This window comes from Nyctereutes procyonoides, unplaced genomic scaffold (genome assembly GCF_905146905.1).
Source record: "Nyctereutes procyonoides isolate TBG_1078 unplaced genomic scaffold, NYPRO_anot_genome, whole genome shotgun sequence".
NCBI classification, from domain to species: Eukaryota; Metazoa; Chordata; class Mammalia; order Carnivora; family Canidae; genus Nyctereutes; species Nyctereutes procyonoides.
Window position 1 is genome coordinate 68,171,589 of NW_026575125.1, and position 16,254 is coordinate 68,187,842.

Here is a 16,254-nt window from a genome sequence, read left to right on the forward strand (position 1 = left end):
CTTTAAGGAAGAAACAAACACTCATGTGGATAGTTGGGTTCTGTCCTCAGCCATTTTATTATTTTTTTAATTAATTTTTTATTGGGGGATCCCTGGGTGCGCAGCGGTTTGGCGCCTGCCTTTGGCCCAGGGTGCGATCCTGGAGACCCAGGATCGAATCCGACGTCGGGCTCCCGGTGCATGGAGCCTGCTTCTCCCTCTGCCTGTGTCTCTGCCTCTCTCTCTCTCTCTCTGTGTGACTATCATAAATAAATAAAAAATTTTAAAAAATAATTTTTTATTGGTGTTCAATCTACCAACATACAGAATAACACCCAGTGCTCATCCCGTCAAGTGCCCTCCTCAGTGCCCGTCACCCATTCACCCCCAACCCCCCCCTCCCCTTCCACCACCCCTAGTTCGTTTCCCAGAGTTAAGAGTCTTTATGTTCTGTCTCCCTTTCTGATATTTCCCACACATTTCTTCTCCCTCCCCTTATATTCCCTTTCACTATTATTTATATTCCCCAAATGAATGAGAACATATAATGTTTGTCCTTCTCCAATTGACTTACTTCACTCAGTCCTCAGCCATTTTAACTAGTCCTATCAGTTCTGTCAAAATTAGCAGATTACCCTCTTCCTAGCTCCAGGAACAAAGTGGGACAGCAGTGAATAGACACAAAGCCATTTCACATTGCCACATGTACTCTTACTGTGGAGGCCAAGAAAATTAAGGCCATTCCACTTTAAATTCAGCGTTAGCACAAGTACAGCCATCCCAGGCCCCTGTAAATAAGAGCTGAACTTTACCTTACTTCAGTTACAGGAAGAAAACAGCTTACAGCTTAATCTCCTAGAAAGCCCCATATTAGAATAAAAACAGAGCCCAAACCAAGGGCAGGAAGCCTCTATTAGAATAAGAACAGAGCTCAATGCCCTTGAAAGCCCCATATCAGAGTGTAAACAGAACTTGAAAAATTCCTCCATCCCTTCTGGAGGTCCCCTAGACCAGCCCTTAAAACTAAGCTAAAACCCACCTCGGGGTCCAAGTCCCTGCTCCACTGTGTCGGTTATACTTGGACCCAAGCTTGAGCTTGTAAATAAACCCTCGTGTGTTTGCATCGGTGTCGGCTCCTTGGTGGTTTCTTGGATTCGCGATCTTGGGCACAACATTACACCATCTGCTATTACTCTGTAGTCATCAGTTTGAGTAACCTAATAAGGCATGCTCTCCTGGAAAAAAAGAACACTTCCATTCCATCTCCCTGCCTATAACTTATGACTGTCTATTAATTCTCTCTTTTCCCTCTGGGTCTAGAAGGGTGTCTTAGAGGTACAGATGACAATTAAGTGGAAAGGTAAACAAATTTAAATCTACTATTGAGAATCATGATCAATAAGGAACTCAGGACTAAAAGCAAGTATATAAGATCTCTTCCTGTAGAGCCTATTTCAATCTCCTGGAATACATCATAATCCATCTCCAGGCTTTACAGCTCCAAACTCTCCACATGTCCAGATCCACAATTCTTTTTTTTTTTTTTTAATATTTTATTAATTCATTTGTGAGATGCAGAGAGAGAAGCAGGCTCTATGCAGAGAGCCCAAGGTGGGACTTGATCCCGGGACCCCAGGATCACCCCCTGGGCTGAAGGGAGGTGCTCAACTACTGAGCCACCCAGGTGTCCCCAGATCCAGAATTCTATCACCTCCTCCACATCATCTAAATGTTACACTAGTGTATCTGACACTATATATCAGAAAATAAACATTTTTCCTCCAAATCAATTTCTGTTAATGACATGACCATCCTTCCAATTAGAACTAAGTGTCAGGGCACCTGGGTGGCTCAATTAGTTAAGCATCTGTCTCTGGCTGAGGTCATAATCCCAGTGTCCTGGGATCTAGCCCCGCAGCATCAGGCTCCCTGCTCAGTGGAAAGCCTGCTTCTCCCTCTCCCTCTGCTGCTTCCATTGCTTGTGCTCTTTCTCTGTCAAATAAATAAAATATGAAAGAAAGGAAAGAAAGAAGAAAGAAAGAAAGAAAGAAAGAAAGAAAGAAAGAAAGAAAGAAACCTAAGGGTTGTCTTGAATTTCTCCCTTGACTTTATCCACTACTTGCAGTTAAGACTTCAGACCATTGCTGCTCCAAGTAGCAATGACTAGGATGCCAAGGAACATAGAGGAAGGGCTGTTCAGGAGATAGTTTGATAGGCCTCACCTCCCTGAACATATAATAGCAACAGTCTCCTTCACATCTTCACTTACAGGCTTCCAGTACCCCTCCTCCTAATTCTTCCTACCCATAGACTTGTTACTCCCCTGTCCAAAAACCCTCACTTGCTCCTCAATCTTACCTTCAAGCCCTCCTCCCACACATAAAATGATTTTTTTTTTTTTTTTTTTTTTTAGCTTTCTTCTACTATTCCTCTACGTATAACTTAAACTTTGGCCAAATTATACCATTCCTTCTTTCCTGAGCAAGTCCCTTGTTTCTCTCGCTTAAAGTTTTCACTAATGTCCTTCCCATTGTTTGAAAATTTCTTTCCCCTCCATCTGTCAAATCCTTATTCATCCCTCAGGGTCCAGCTGCAATTCTACCTCCTCCACCTTTCAAATAAATGCATTCTTTCCTTCTTTGGAATTAGAAGCACTTTGCATTTTAATGTTGCTTATCACATTCTGCCTTACTTTTTTTTTTTCCCACTGAGAGGATGGAACGCTTGTATTTCCACATAATGACTAACAGTGCCTTTTCTATAGTAATTATTTTTATATTGTGTTGGATGAATGATTTTTTTTCCTCGAATTTGATAGAAATTCGCTAAATGAAGCCTACTTTTATTAATAAAGAGAAGCTGTCATTCCAGCACATGTCTTGGTCTCTTTTTGTCTGTGCTTGCCCCTCTCTATTCCTACATCTTAGCTCTTTCTGTCTCTGCTTTCTCCATCTTTGTCTCTCTCTGTGTGTACTCACCCTTTCCCTTCCTCTATCTGGCACTGTCAAACTGTCTCTTTTTTTCACGGTATTTTTATTGTTAGTATGTCTTTGATGGTTTCCTTGCATTGTCTTTCTCTGTCCATTTCTGTTTCTCTGACACCCTGTTCCCTTCTCACCTAGAAGCCACTCTCTGAAGCTCTTTTTTTAAAAGATTTTATTTATTTATTCCTGAGAGACGCAGAGACATAGGCAAAGGGAGGAGAATCAGGTTCTATGCAGGAGCCCGATGTGGGACTTGATCCTGGAACTCCAGGATCACGTCCTAAGCCAAAGGCAGATGCTCAACTGCTGAGCCACCCAGGCTTCCCATCTGAAGCTCTTTCAAAGCCTCCCTTATACTATAACTTAAAGGGCAGTATTATTTGGACTTTTCAGGTTGGAACTCAGAAGTCTAAAGTCTGAAAACCTTACAGCTTTGGGGAAAATTAACTTTCAGGGGTCAGATGACCTCAGTGTCTGTGGTGAAGTGTCTGAACATAAGTTTACAGATAGACTCTGAATTCTTCATTTATGTGATAAGACATAAAGGTTTAAAAGGTGACCCACAACAGGTAATCGGGATAACAATGCTAATTACTCTAATTGGCTTCAATGATAAAGACATGTTAGAAAGCAAACAAAAAGTTCTAGAAAATCATGGACCACTTGGCACCTTGCTCAGGAGACTCTAAGCTTTCATATATAAATATAAATATAAATATAAATTAGTTGAAACTAAAAACACAATAATAATGATGATGCAAACTATTGTTTCAATATGTACTGTGAGACAAATGTCTCATACACACTAATTCATTTAATCTCCAAACATTTCACGGAGGTGAAAACTGAGGTCGAGTGTGATTAACTTCATGTTCAGTCATTCTTAGGAGGGGAGCTGTATTTAAAACTAGGTGCTGTTTGATTACAAAGCCTGGGCTCCTAAACTGTACAGTTTGTTTTTGTTTGTTTGTTTGTTTGTTTTTCAGATTTGGCAGGTCTTAAGAATACCTGGTTACTCATTAACCCTTCAGATTCCTTAACCCCTACCCTAGATTTACCAAATCCTAGGGCAAGGGCCTGGGAGTCTTTTTTAATGACTAAGGTGATTCTTAATATCCTGCCTGTTGGGGAAACAGAGCATCCCACTAAATAGCTTCCCCAGCCATGATATAAAGGAGGAAAAAGTTCCATTTCCCTGGTAGTGGTACTCCTTGTCCCACTCTCCTCCATTCAGTGCCTTGCCTAGCCTTTCCTCCCCAGAGAATCAAAATTAGCCTCAGACTCTTCAATCTATTGTTTAAATGTCCAGAAGTACCCACTCTAGCAACATGTAAACTTTCACGTGAATTTTGACCAAAGTCAATGAGGAAATGGAGCTTTATTGGTGGCATGAGAGTAAGTAGAAGAGTGTGCTGTATTTATGTGGGGGGAAGGGGAATGGGGATGTTAGATGCTTCCTGATGCTCTTAAAATCATGCCATGTGGGTGACTCACGTTTGTAAATCTCAGCCTTTATTATATAAAACAATTTTTCTTTGAATTAATAGAATGTACCTAATGCTAATTGGAAACACCAAGAAAACGTACAGGCTGAAAATAACAAAATAACATTGACTTACTATGTATTGATTGTCAGGCCCTATGCTCAATGATTTACATGAATCTTCTAATTGAATACTTACAATAAACATGTGAAGTAACTAGTTATCTACATTTTACAGATGACATGAGGCTCAGAGAAATTACTAGTCCAAGACCTAAGATTCCAACCTAGGTTTGTTTGACTGCAGTTTATGCCCTGAACACCGTGGCACAGACTCTGTTACAAACAGATCAAAGAAAGATTTAGGAAAATTCACTGATAGCAGATCTCTAAATAAATTTAAAAAAATGATGTTTTAGGAATTCTAGGTGTTTTGAAAAATATTTGGAGATTATCACTTTGGAGGAAAGCACAGGTTCTTCCAACCAAAATATTCCTTGGTGTTTCAGAGTCACTGATTTAATCCAATATGGCATTTCCTGTGTTCTTACCATCCTAGGTTTATCAGAAACTAATTCCTTTAGTTGGTTAGAATACCACTTGGAGCAATTGCTTCAAACTCACTATGAATTCAGAATCTCTTTTCTGAGTCATCAGAACCCAGTTTCTCAAACTCATAGCCTTTAAGATTCATATTCTTAAAAACTTTACTTTGTGGTGGATAAGGATTCCCCAAAATAGAATGACAAGAAAAGGAAGCATGAAGATATTTTTTCCTTTCTTGAATTCTTGCATTTAAAAAAATTTTCTTCCCATTATGCCAGAACAGATAATAGTGTTGTACAATATAACAACAAAAAAATACCTTTCAACTGGAAGTACAAGATATTTGACAAATATGTACAAGTAGCTTGTCAACATTTCTTTTCATCTCATAAAGCTCTACCAAAATTATATATTTTTAAATAAAAGCCTAACAATTTTCAAATATCTGACTACTCAGAATCCTTTTATTTTTTTTTATTTTATTTATTTATTTTTTTAATTTTTATTTAATTATGATAGTCACACAGAGAGAGAGAGAGAGAGGGAGAGGCAGAGACACAGGCAGAGGGAGAAGCAGGCTCCATGCACCGGGAGCCTGACGTGGGATTCGATCCCAGGTCTCCAGGATCATGCCCTGGGCCAAAGGCAGGCGCCAAACCGCTGCGCCACCCAGGGATCCCTTTTCTTTTTTTTTTTTTTAAAGATTTTATTTATTTATTCATGAGAGACACACAGAATGAGAGAAGCAGAGACACAGGCAGAGAGAGAAGCAGGCTCCATGCAGGGAGCCTGACATGGGAATGGATCCCGGGTCTCCAGGGTCACACCCTGGGCTGAAAGCAGCACTAAACCACTGAGCCACCTGGACTGCCCTCTTTTCTTTTACCAAAACTGTACAGATAAGAATTAGATTTTTATTAAAAAATTCAGCTTTTAAAAATTAAGTGATTTATAAAAATAGCTAAAATTTATAAAATAAATTTTATAAAATAAAATTTATAAAAATTTACTGCATGAATCATGAACTGATTTATACATTAGTAACTTTACATAAGGGAAGAGGAACGGTTTTTAATGTATGCCTGATGTTGACTTTTTACAAAATTATTTTTACTTTTAACAAAGCAATACATAAACTGGGTACATATTTAATCAGTAAAGAATGACTACTCCTCTTTCCCACAGTTCCATTCCCAGTAGGCAATTGTTTTAGAATATTTTGGGTTTTAGTTCCTTTGTGAACTCATATGCTAAGCTAATACTTCCTATAATAAATCTCATACTCCTCATTCAGCTATACATACTATGAACACTTTGCCAATATTACTTCATCTAGAACTCTTTACCATCTTTTTTCCCCTAGAATTTCTTCCATTTTTAATTAAAGATTTTATTTATTTATTTATTTATTTGGCAGAGAGAGAGAGAGAGAGAGTGAGAGAGCAATCAGAGGGAGCAGCAGAGGGAGAGAAAGAAGCAGGTTCCCCGCTGAGCAGGGAGCCTGACAGGGGGCTCCATCCCAGGATTTTGGGATTATGCCTTGAGTTGAAGGCTGAAGCTTGACCGACTAAGCCACCTGGGTGCCCCTCCTAGAGTTTCTCCTTATTTCAGGTTTTATCTCCCTAGCTGACTAGTCTCTGGGACAGGGATCAAGGGTAACTTTTAGTTCCAATGTCTAGCTTTTCTATGCCTTGCTCAATGCCTGGAAACTCTATGCCTTTGTTCTGTTGTTTGCAAAGGAAACAAGGTTGCTGGGAACACAGGAGATAAGGTGGACTTTGTAACGTTGGGCCATTTTCTTCATACTTGGCATTTATTAGGTTTTTTTTTTTTTTTTTCAAATTTTTATTGAAATTCCAGGTATAGTGTAATACTGGTTTCAGGAGTAGAATTTAGTGATACATCACTTACATATAACACCCGGTGCTCATCATAACAAGTGGTCTCCTTAAGACCCATCACTCATTTAGCCCATCCTTACCCACCTCCCTCCATCAACCTTCAGTTTGTTCTCTATCAGAGTCCCTTATTAGAGTCCCTTAGGTTTGCTTCCCTCCTCTTTTTTCCCCCTTCCCATATGTTCATCTCTTTTATTTCCTAAATTCCATATATGAGTGAAATGATATATTTGTCCTTCTCTGACTTATTTTGTTTAGCATAATATACTTTAGCTCCATCTATGTCATTGCAAATGGCAACATTTCATTCTTTTTATGGCTGAGTAATATTCCAGTGTGTGTGTGTACGTGTGTGTATCACAACTCCTTTATTCATTCATCAGTTGATGGATATTTGAGCTGTCTTTATAACATGATTATTGTAGATAATGCTGCTATTAAACATCTGAGTGCATGTACCCCTTCAAATATGTATTTTTATATCCTGTGGGTAAATACCTAATACTGTAATTGCTGGATCATAGGTAGTTCTATTTTTAACTTTTGGGGACCCTCCATACTGTTTTGTAGAGTGGCTGCACCAGTTTGCATTCCCACTAACAGTTAACAGGGTTCCCCTTTCTCCACATCCTTGCCAACATCTGTTGTTTCCTTAATTATAGCCATTCTGACAGTTGTGAGGTGGTATCTCATCATGGCTTTGATTTGTATGATTGACATACAGTGTATTGCATATATTTAAAGTGCACAATTTGACAAGTTTCAAAATACATATACACCCATGAAAAACCATCACTATAATCAAAGTAATGAACACATTCCTTACTCCAAAATGTTTTCTCATATTCTCCTACCTCTCCCTGCACCCCTTTCCCCAGTCCAGAAGCCACTGATTGGCTTTTGACACCACAGATTAGTTGACATTTTCTAGATTTCTAAATAAATGGAAACATACAATATGTGATTGGCTTCTTTTGCTCAGTATATTCATTTTGAAATTTATCCAGATTCTTGGGTAATGCTTAATTCTTTCATTTGGGTTGCTGAGTGCCTGTCCATTGAATGGATATACAATAATTAGCTTATCCATTAACCTCTTGATGAACATTTGGATTGTTTCCAGTTTTTTTTTTTTTGATTGTTTCCAGTTTTTAGCAATTATAAATAATTCTGTTATGAACATTTATGTATAAGTCTTTGCCTGAACATGTTTTCTTTTCTCTTGGGTAAATACATAGAAGTGGAATGGCTCAATGGTAATGGTATGTATCTGTTTAACTTCTTAAAAATCTGCCAAACTATTTTTCCAAGTAACTGTACACTTTTATATTTATATATACAATGGAGGAATTTTAATTCCTTCACATTCTTGCAGTTAGTATAATCAGTCTTTCTTTTTCTTCTAAGATTTTATTTAATTTCAAGTTAGTTAACATATAGTACTGGTTTCAAGAGTAGGATTTAGTGATTCATAACTTTACATATAACACTTAGTGCTCATCACAAGTGCCCTCCTTAATCCCCAATACCCATTTAGCCAATTCCCCCACCCATACCCCTCCAGTAACTCTGTTTGTTTCCTGAGGTTAAGAGTCTCTTATAGTTTGCCTATCTCTCCGTTCTTACCTTATTTTATTTTTCCTTCCCTTTCCCTATGTTCAGTTGTTTCATTTCTTAAATTCTACATATGAGTGCAATCATATAGTATTTGTCTTTAGCTGACTTAATTTCATGTAGCATAATACATGGCTCCATCCACGTCATAGCAAATGGCAAGATTTCATTCTTTTCGATGGCTGAGTATATTCTATTTTTTATATATGCCATATCTTCTTTATCCATTCATCAATCAGTGGGCATTTGGGTTCTTTTCATATTTAGCTATTGTTGATGGTAGCTGCGATAAACATTGGAGTGCAAGTGCTCCTTCAAATCACTATTTTTGTATCCTCTGGATAAATACTTTGCAGTGCAATTGTTGGGTCATAAGGTAGTTCTATTTTTAACTTTTTGAGGAAGCTCCATACTGTTTTCCAGGGTGGCTGTACCAGTTTGCACTCCCATCAACAGTGTAAGAGGGTTCTCCTTTCTCTACATCCTCACGAACATCTCTTGTTTCTTGAATTAATTTTAGCCATTTTGAGGTGGTATCTCATTGTAGTTTGTATTTCCCTTATGATGAGTAATGTCCATTTTTTCATGTGTCAGCCATTTTTATGTCTTCTTTGGAGAAATGTCTATTCATGTCTTCTGACCATTTCTTAGTTGGATTATTTTTTCGGTGTTGAGTTTTATGAGTTCTTTATATATTTTGGATAGTAGCCATTTATGTGATAAATCATTTGCAAATATCTTCTCCCATTCCAATGGTTGCCTTTTAGTTTTGTTTCATTTGCTGTGAAGAAGCTTTTTATCTTGATAGAGTCTCCGTAGTTCATGTTTGCTTTTGTTTCCATTGTCTCCACAGATGAGTCTAATAAGAAGTTACAATGGCCAAGGTCAAATAGGTTGCTGCTTATGTTTCCCTCTAGGATTTTGAAAGTTTCCTATTTTACATTTAGTTCTTTCATCCATTTTGAATTTATTTTTGTGTATGGTGTAAGAAAGTGGTCCAGTTTCAGTCTTCTATAAGTTGCTGTCCAGTTTTCCAACACTATTTGTGGGAGAGACTGTCTTATTTCCATTATATATTCTTTCCAGCTTTGCCAAAGATTAGTTGACCATAGAGTTGTGGGCCTATTTCTGAGTTGTTTATTCTGTTCCTTTAAGTGTCTGTTTTTGTACTAGTATTGTACTGTCTTGATGATTACAGCTTTGTCATACAGCTTTTTTTTTTTTTTTTTTATGATAGTCACAGAGAGAGAGAGAGAGAGAGAGAGGCAGAGACACAGGCAGAGGGAGAAGCAGGCTCCATGCACCGGGAGCCTGATGTGGGATTCGACCCCGGGTCTCCAGGATCGCGCCCTGGGCCAAAGGCAGGCGCCAAACCGCTGCGCCACCCAGGGATTCCTGTCATACAGCTTTAAGTCTGGAATTGTATTGCCTCCAGCATTGGTTTTCTTTTTCACATTAATTTGGCTACTCAAGGTCTTTTCTGGTTCCATACATATTTTAGAATTGTTTGTTTCAGCTTTGTGAATAATGTTGCTGTTATTTCAGTAGGTATTGCATAGAATGTGTAGATTGCTATGGGTAGCATAGACTTTTAATAATATTTTTCTTCCAATCCATATATATGGGATGTTTTCCCTTTTTTTGTGTCTTAATCAATATATTTCATAAGTGTTCTATAGTTTTTCATTATATAGATCTTTTACCTCTTTGGTAAATGCAACAGATTTCTGTAAGTTGATTTTTATATCATATGACTTTGCTGAAATCATGTATTAGTTCTACCACTGTTTTAGTGGAGTCCTTTAGGTTTTCTACATAGAGTTTCATGTCCTCTGTGCAGATTAAAAGTTTGACTTCTTTGCAAAATAAGATGCTTATTTCTATTTGCTGCCTGATTGCTGAGACTTCCAGTGTTGCATTGAACAACACTAGTGAGAGTGGACATCCCTGTCATGTCCTTGACCTTAGGGGAAAAGTTCTCAGTTTTTCCCCATTGAGGATGATATTAGCTGTGGTTCTTTCGTATATTACCTTTTAAGATATGTTCCTTCTAACCCTCCTTTCTTGAGGGTTTTTATCAAGAAAGTATGCTTTATTTTATCAAATGCTTTTTCTGCATCTAGAATGATCACTCTTTTTAATTTTAATCTTTCTAATAGGTACCAAATAATATCCCATTGTGGCTTATGTAGTGTTTCCCAGATGAGTAATGTTATTAAGAAACTTTTCATGTACTTATTAGTCACCCTTATACCTCCTTGAGTGAAGTTTCTGTTTAAATTATATTCCTATTTTCTCAGGGGTCTCAAGAACTCCTTCAAGCATGCTACTTTAACAGAAGGATTTACAAGACTCAAACAGGTTTTACTCATGGTTAACATTTCTTACAGAAGTATACACAGCAAGAGCAATAGGAACAAGATATCCATTGCGTGGATTAGAGTGATTAGACACAGGTTTCCACATCCTTTCCCATCTGCAGTCACATAGTATATACTTTTTCACTGGCTGTGAAGTGCAGGGACATATGTGGAGACTGTATAGTGAAGCCCATTCAAATCTCAGTGTCCAAGGCTTTTATGGAGGGTTGCACCCATAGGTACATTGTAATATGCAACTAGGTATAATAACCAAAACTCATGACCCCAATGATGAAATCATGTGCATATCATCAGTCTCAACATTTGTGAAAAGCAAGTCTTACAAGATACTGTAACATGGCCCTTTGATCCAAGTGTATACAATAAAATCCTCAATTGTTAACAGAAAGAATCATCAAATATAACATTCCCAGAGGTTGTACAATGATTAGTACTGGCTCCAAGCTCTCTTGGAGATGTGTGAGGGGTGAGCAATAAGACCTGCAGTGTTAAGTCTTTTCTCATACCCATTTATTATTGGATTGTTAGTTTGCTTATTTTAGGAATTCTTAATATATCCTGTTACAATCCCTTATCAAATATATGGTTTGTAAAGATTTTTCCCCAGTTTCTGGTTTGTCCTTTTATTCTCCTAACAGTATCTTTTGAATAGCAGCAATTTTTGATATTGGTGAAGTCAATTTTATCAATTTGTTCTTTTATGTATTGTGTTTTGGGTATCATTTCTAAGAAATCTTTGCAAAACCTAAGATTTTAAATATGTTTTTCATGTTTCCTTCTAGTATTTTTATAGTTTCAGGTTTTTACATTTAGGTCTATGATTCATTTTAAGTTTTGTAGATGGTTTGACCTGAAGTATGTTAAAGCAAATCTTTGACATCAGATCTTTTAACTCATATATATTTGGCATGTATCTCCAGCAGATGAGGAAAATTTCAAAAACATAATCCCAATATCTTTATCATAATTACTTACTAGCATCTGGTACTCAATCTGTATTCAAATTTCCCCCAAATACCTTTTGGTTTGTTTAAGATCCAAACAAAATAGACATATTGCATTACGTTGGCATGTTTCTTAAATCTCCAGTAATCTGTAACAATCCCTTTATCTAATTTTCCTGTTAATTTTTTATAATAATTCATTTCACTTTTGCCAAGAAATTTCCACTTTCTGGATTTGGCTGGTTGTATATTGGTGTTTTTTTTTTTTTTTTTTAACACACAGCTCTGCCATTTCTTGATTTATTAATCTTTGACGTTATATATTATTAGACATTATATAATCTGTGCTGTGAAACATGAGGATCTGGCTAACCTAACTACTCTCTACTTCCATCTCTTTAGTTATCCCTTCAACATCTTTAGCAATGGAATAAGCATGGGAAATTTTTTTTTAAGATTTTACTTATTTATTCATGAGAGACACCGAGAGAAGCAGAGACATAGGCAGAGGGACAATGTGGGACTCGATCCCAGGTCCCCAGGATCATACCCTGAGCCAAAGGCAGATGCTCAACCACTGAGCTATCCAGGTGTCCCTAAACATGGGAGATTTTTGAAGAATTAATATGTATGACTATTTGTCTTTCCCCAAGTAATGTCTTTGTTAAGCCTTACCTATACCATAAACTTTCATATTCTCTAATAACTAGCTTTTGTCTAATGCAGTAACAGTGGGAGAATGGAGAATGGAGACTTGAGAAATATCTCAGAAGATCTGACAGTATTGAATGAGGGAAGAAGAAGGGAAGGACTGTAGAATTACTGTTCAGTTTCTGGCTTCAACTGAGTACATAGTGGTACCACTTAGAATAATAGAAGAGGATGACTAGGTTTGGGGAAAGGACAGGGGATACAGAAGAATATAAATTTAGTTTTTGACATTGAGATATGGGGTACTTTAAACTCAAGTAGAGATCTCCAATAGACCACTGGAATTATGGATCTGGAGATTAGAAGAGAGATGTGCGCTTGAGGTACAGATTTGAAGGTCATCAGTTTTATGGGTGATAGTTGAAGCCATGGCATGGATAATATTGCCCAGGGAATGTGTAAAGAGTAAGGAAAGAGGAAGACAAAAACCAAAACCTTAAAGAACACCAAGATTTAAGGAGACAGAAATAGTTGTTGCAGTATGTGATGAGTACCATAATATTAATTTGCACTAGATACCCTAGTGACTCAAAATAAGATTATCAACTAGGTGGAGAAAAGTTATCATAAAAGGTTTTACTTTGGTTTAGATACTGAAGAATATATAAAAGTGTGCTAATGGGATGAGGAGCAGGAAAACAGACAAACTCATCCACTTAACAAGGAAAAGAGAGGACTTCAAATGAGAAATCTTTCAACTATTCTCACCCTAACATACTCCTGTCTAAATAAAGCAATGTTCCTCAAAGTCTGTTAAATAATTTACTTGGAAGAGAATCACAAAGGGGCTTTGCAAAAACACATATATTTAGGCTCCACCTTAGAACCTACTGAATCAGAATCATTGGGGAGGGAGGTACTGAAGAATCTGCGCTTTAAACAAGTTCTCTAAATGATTCTGAAGTAGATGGTTTGTGCACAAGATTTTGTACAAACTAAAGTGTGACCATGGGAACTTTCAGCTGAAGTGGAATGGATGAAGTCAAAGAATTGTGATCTTCAAGTTGCTACTATCTTTTTGCTAGTTTTAGCAGGAAGTCCTAGTGGGAAAATGGGAAAAATGTAGGTTATTTAAGAATATAATTGATTCAATCTGTTTTCCTTTATTTAGAAGGAAAAGTGAACCAGGTAAGACTAAGAGCAGAGCAGTTTTCCTTTGAGCTGGTCCCAAGTCAACCACGAAGAACATACAGGCACCTGGATTACAAAGAAATCAAGAATTGATTTTGTGGATTGAATGTAGTCATTAAAGCAACAACAACACACTCATGAATTCCTTTAATTTTGTTTTCCCTTTTCAGCTAGTTACCTGGCATTTTATACTCAGCATTTCCTATTGAATTCATCTCACCTGAAGTCACTCAATGTTTAGTTTTTCATTTAATCAACAATTCTAGGGATAAAAATTTCCATATTTTCTATAATTTTTATCCTAAAAAGAGGAAATCTCAAGTCAAGTCATTGTCTACTGTTCAGTCAGAAAATGTTTCTATGTCTTCATAAAAAAGATAACTATATGTTTGGGAATATATTATTTGAAGTACATAGTGAAATGGATTACTCTTGAGAATTCCATTCCATACTCTTGAGAAAGTGCCTTTAGGGAATCCCAGGGATGTACTCTCAAACTTTGAAACTTTGATGGCCTATGAATATTCTACAATGGCTAGAAATGTTATTCTTCTGGGAAACTGGCAAATGTGTTTTGTTACTTTGTCAAAGCTGCTATCTACATGGCTCTCCAGAATTGGGTATATCTTGCTTGAAATATGCTAACTTCAAAAGATAGTAACATATCTCTTTGTTTTGAGAAAAGCTGTGAATATTCCTATTCATTCCTTGTTTCTAGGAAAAAAGTCAGATTGTAAAACCAATTGCTTCCTTTGAAAATACCCTCTGATAAAATTAAGTCAATTCTGATTCCAAAATTTAACATGATAAGATTTCATAAGAGAACAACTCTTCTCTTTGTATATCTACCAATTCTATTTATCATTTGTAACTTTCTAAGATATATTTCCTGGCTCACATATTGTGCTAGTGAGTTTGCAACAAATGAGAAACAGATGATAATTTTATTTAGTTCATTTAGTGATGTGTGTGATATGATAAATGTGATATCTATTTGATAGCCACACAGACATCAGAAGATACTTAGGAAAGTATAGGATGTGATGGAGAAATAAACCCACTTCTACTATGATTCTATCCAAGAGCTGAGGGATTATGTTGTAAAAAAAAAAAAAAAAAGAAGAAGAACCCTGAGACCTAGAGAGAAGAGAGGGAATATGGAATTGTCAGTGCACATGCAAATTTGTGTAAAGATACTAGAGGAAAAAAATAAATACTGGGTCACAGTAAAGTTATATTTTCTGTACAAAAGAGGCTCTCCTGTAATGTATATAAATATTCCCATAGGACTATGAGATCTTTCTGTTTTTAATTCCGTACTTATCAAAAGAATCTTTTAGTTATCCTATTAGTTGCTAGGGCTGTCATAACAAAGTACCACAAACTGGGTGGCTTAAATGGAAATTTATTTTCTTGCAATTCTGGAGTTTGGAAGTCTCAGACTGAAGTATTGGCATGGTTGGTTTCTTCTCAGGCTTCTCTCTTCAGCTTACAGATGGCCATCTTTTTCCCTGTATCTTCACGTGGTCTTCCTCTATATATCCTAAACTTTACTTATAGAACATAAGTCATTTGGATTCTACCCTATTGACCTTATTTTAACTTAATTACCTCTTTAAAGACCCTATTATCAAATAAAGTCATATTCTGAGATACTAAGGACTTCAACAAATAGATTTTATGAGGACACAATTCAGCACACAACAATTATTATTTCAGGTTTCCACATAAATTAATACAAAGAATGATTCCATATAAAGCTAAAACAGATTTTTTGGCAAAATATTTGTGACTGTGAGTTACCTTTCTAAAGTCTGATCTGTGTGGGGAATTAAATATCCATTCCTGAATACCTGTTCTGGGCACTGGCATAGGTGCTGGGCTAGAAAGACCAAGGCAATACATTTCTTGACCTTGAAGAATTTGCAGTCTAAAGGAGGGAAAACAATATAAACAAGGAAGTACAAAAAGTGTGCTGAATATTACTACAGAGGAAATGCAATAATGAAGGATCAAATTCAGCTAGACCCATGGTGACCCAATCAAGGTAAAAGAATATATTAAACCCTAAATACTGCCTAATTAATACTACTGCTTAAGGTATTGGAGCTTATTATTTTTAAGACTTGGTTTATTCATCTAGTTAGTGTTTCGCCTAAAGACTTAAAACTTGTTTGATATATATTTTTTTAATAAAACTTTATAAAGTGTTGTTTTTATTTGCAGAAAAAAAACCAGCTTAAATATGTTCATTTTTTGTATTACTGTGATGGTCATGACTTTGTAGAGTGTGTTATCCAAATTAAAAATCCGTCTTGATAGGCTTTTATAAGTTAAGCCATTGTTGAACTCAAGGCTATATATAAGAACTCTGAAATCAAGGACAGTAAAAAAATGTATACCTGAATTGTTTGCCAAAACTAGAATAATCTCTAATGATATATAAGAACTGGGTCAAAGGTCGTGAGATCACCCAACTCATTATCAAATATTTTATCACTTAGCAGATATCTATCTTATAAAAGTTATCCTACAGTTCTCTGCATATACTAGTGAATCTTCATTATAGATCTCTCTTTAGTC